The sequence below is a fragment of the Pseudonaja textilis genome, chromosome 16, assembly GCF_049901715.1.
Source record: "Pseudonaja textilis isolate UNSWEBS1 chromosome 16, rPseTex1.2, whole genome shotgun sequence".
In the NCBI taxonomy this organism is placed as follows: domain Eukaryota; kingdom Metazoa; phylum Chordata; class Lepidosauria; order Squamata; family Elapidae; genus Pseudonaja; species Pseudonaja textilis.
The window spans coordinates 6,489,607-6,493,273 of NC_142005.1; positions in this window are offsets into that span (position 1 = coordinate 6,489,607).

Genomic DNA, 3,667 nt, shown 5'->3' on the forward strand with positions numbered 1-3,667 from the left:
GGGGAAGGGGGTGTTGCTGTTTTGGTGCCAACAACCTGAAACCTCTCCAATGCACCGTGTGTAAAAAAAACAACTGGGAGTCAGCTGATCTGCCGGGGCTGCATGGGCTTCTGGGAGTTGTAGTTTTTTTTTTAATTTTCTCCATAGCATCTTGCGCTCCTCCTCACTAAGTCTGCAGTCTGGATGTTCTCCAGCTAGGTTGGCTTGTCGTTCCCAGGGGACTTCAGGGGAGGGGTATTCCGGCCAGCAGGCTTGGAAAGGCTGCATTAAACGGAGCTTAATTCAGAAATACAGGCGGTCCTTGACTTAAAACTTTTCATTGAGCTAACAAACGATGAACGGTTGCAGGAAATGGGCCTGGCTAGTTTGGTGAAGAGAAGGACCAGGGGAGGACAGGATAGTAGCCTTCCAGTATTTGAGGGGCTGCCCCAGAGAGGAGGAAGGGGGTCAAACTATTCTCCAAGTCACCTGAAGGCCAGACAAGGAAGAATGGATGGAAACTGATCAAGGAAAGATTCAACCTGGAAATAAGGAGGAACTTTCTGACAGGGAGAACAATACAGAAGTTGCCCTCGGAAGTTGTGGCAGCTTCATCCCTGGAGGCTTCCAAGAAGAGAATGGTGTCGGGAATGGTGTAGGGTCTCAGTGGGGTGGGTGGGGGTTGGACTAGATGACCCCCAAGGTCCCTTCCAATTCTGTTAATCTGTTTGAAGATGTAACATTGCCACTGGTCCTCGCCTGTAAAGCAGGCAAGGCAGCCCCCACCCAAAATTGGGGCCCTTGGCAGGTTATTTATGCCAGTTGTGACATCCTGGGGGAAATCTCGTGTGACCTCCATTTTGTGACCTTCCTAGTTGGCTTCCAACCAACAGAGCCAATGGGTGGGATTTGGATTCGTTTAGCGACTGTATGGTCCACTTTAAGAACTGCAGTGAAAAAGGAAGGCGTAAAACGAGGCTTAACAAGTCACGTAAGCGTCTTGCTCAGCCATGGTCCCAATTGTGGTCATTAAGTGGAGGACTTGTCATTTGAGGGTCTCCTGCTTGAGCAGGGGGTTGGACTAGAAGACCTCTAAAGGTCTCTTTCAACCTTGTTCTCAAACCTTGGCGGCCGGACTGTCCAATCTCCTCTTGAAAACCTCCCAGGATTTACAGGCGGTCCTCGACATACGAGAACGTTTCTGTTGCTACCCTTTAGTTTGTTTGTGAGTTTTTCCCCGTTTTTACGATCTTCCTTGCCAGAGTTCTTAAGGGAATCCCCACCATTGTTAAGTTAATCGCACGGTCGTTAACTGAATCTGGCTTCCCCCGTGGACTTGGCTTGCCAGAAGGTTGCCAAAGGGGAATCGCGTGACCCAAGGAACGCTGCCACCATCATAAGGGTGAGCCAGGTGCCAAGCGCCTGGATTTTGATCACGTGACATGGGGATGCTGCAAAAACGGTCCTAAGGCACTTTTTCCAGTGCTACTGCCGTAACCTCAGTCACTAAGTGATCTGTTGTAAGCCGAGGACCACCTGTGTTTTATGATACGGTTTTTTAAATGCAGCCTTTATCCCCAGATAGCCACTGGATGTCACTCTTGCCTTTCTTTGCTCCTTCTTGGTATGGTTTAAAACTGCGACTCCTGCCTCCCAAATCAACAGGAAAGTCATTTCAAGGACAAAAACAGCCGAATATAAGAGGGATTTTAAAAAAAATAAACAACCCTGCAGACCATCCAAAGTGTAATACACACACCCAAGCCGGCAGATGAAATGGAACAATTAATGAAAACTACCATTTCTGTCTTTTTTTTTTTTTTGCTTCTTCAAACATCTGTCTTTTTATTTCATTTCACCAGCCTGTTCGGTGGCGAGATAGTTTTCCTCCCACCAAGGAAAGTTTTTCTTTTTAAATTATTATTTTTTTCCCCCTGGGATTTCTCCTTCTTTGCATTCTGTCTTCAGCGCCAGGGACAAGACTTTGGAAGGCCAAAACAGTTCGCCGGTATTGAAAGCAGACAGTGACGAAGCAATGCAAAGGGTGCCTTTCAAAATAATCACTCGGCAGAAGAACATTTCGGATAGACCGAAGTGTGATATATAGGTTTAAGGGGGCCGTTTTTTAAAAAAACGGGGTTCATGTCAGTCCCTTCGGAGGAGGCCGTGTGGTTTGCAGGCTGCCCTGGGCAATCTAAGGGGACCCTCCCACCAATCTGACATTCCACACAAAAGGTGCTGTGAAGCACACGGGACCTGTGCAAGTCACACTAGTCGACGGTGGTGCGTGGAATAAAAATGTGCCCCTCCCAAAAGAAGCGGAGCACATCAGCCAATTGTGTTTTTCTTTTCCCTGTGGGTCATGTAGCCACAACCGTGGCAGCTTTAAAGTGGGTGGACTTCAACTCCCAGAATCCCCCAGCCAGCATGCTTTAAGATGGGTGGGCTTCAATTCCCAGAATCCCCCATCCAGCAGGCTTTAATATGGGTGGACTTCAACTCCCAGAATCCCCCATCCAACATGCTTTAAGATGGGTGGGCTTCAACCCCCAGAATCCCCCCACCCAGCATGCTTTAAGATAGGTGGACTTCAACTCCCAGAATCCCCCATCCAGCAGACTTTAATATGGGTGGACTTCAACTCCCAGAATCCCCCATCCAGCATGCTTTAAGATGGGTGGGCTTCAACCCCCAGAATTCCTCAAGAAGCATGCTTTAAGGTAGGTGGATGGTTTATAAGTTGAGAACTACCTGCATTGGGTAGAGGGAGAATTTAGTTGAAATCTAGGCAGGACTCCGTGTCTCTTTTCAGCCAAAACGTCACTCGAGATTATACGAGTAAATCGAAGCCAGATTGGTGTCCCCAGACCCCCTTAAACCCACTGACCCAGTTGAGCAAGATGTAAAGGCCAGTAACGGATCTTCCATGCCTCTCGAATCTAGGAAAGTAGAAATCTTTAAATAAATATATCAGCCGGACGACATGGGTCGCAGCTCAGACACTAAGCTGCTCAGGCCGGGGATAAGATGTTGATGGATTGGGGGGGGGGAAGTGGGGGCACCCAGATTGTAGTTCATTAATTGCCTCCAAGCTGCCAATAATCCAGATAATCAGGACTTGGCGAGGGGATCTGCTAAATCCCCCGAATTGCTGATGTTCTCACCAATTCAGTTCTTCCGTCCCTCTGAAACAGGATATTTGGAACTCCTTAAGTCGGCCAGCGGACGGGAGGAAGCATTTCGTGCCATTCTTCTTAATCTTGAAAACGGTCGCAATGCGCACGTGCGACAGCAGCCAGACATTTTCCTAAGACGTTGTTTTGTCAGCCCAGACATTGTTGCTTGTCCGTCGTGGCTGGAAGTTTTGCAAACTCAATCAAATGTGGTTTTATTCCATCAAGCGGCAGCCCGAACCCAACGTAAGTTTATTTTTAAAATTGAAAAAAAAAACCAGAATGCTATCAGCTGTGTTCACACAACATGGTCCCAAATCACGATTTATGAATCACAACCGATCCCATAACGCGTTAAACCCCAAACGAACACATTAAGGTTTACGTAACGGCTCCTTCTCTATAAAAGCTTCTATCCCAGGGCAGTAACGCTATTGAATTCTACTGTATAGTGCAATATTAATGCAATATCAGGGGTTTTCAATTCAAATTCAATGTACAGAATGTGAAGGATG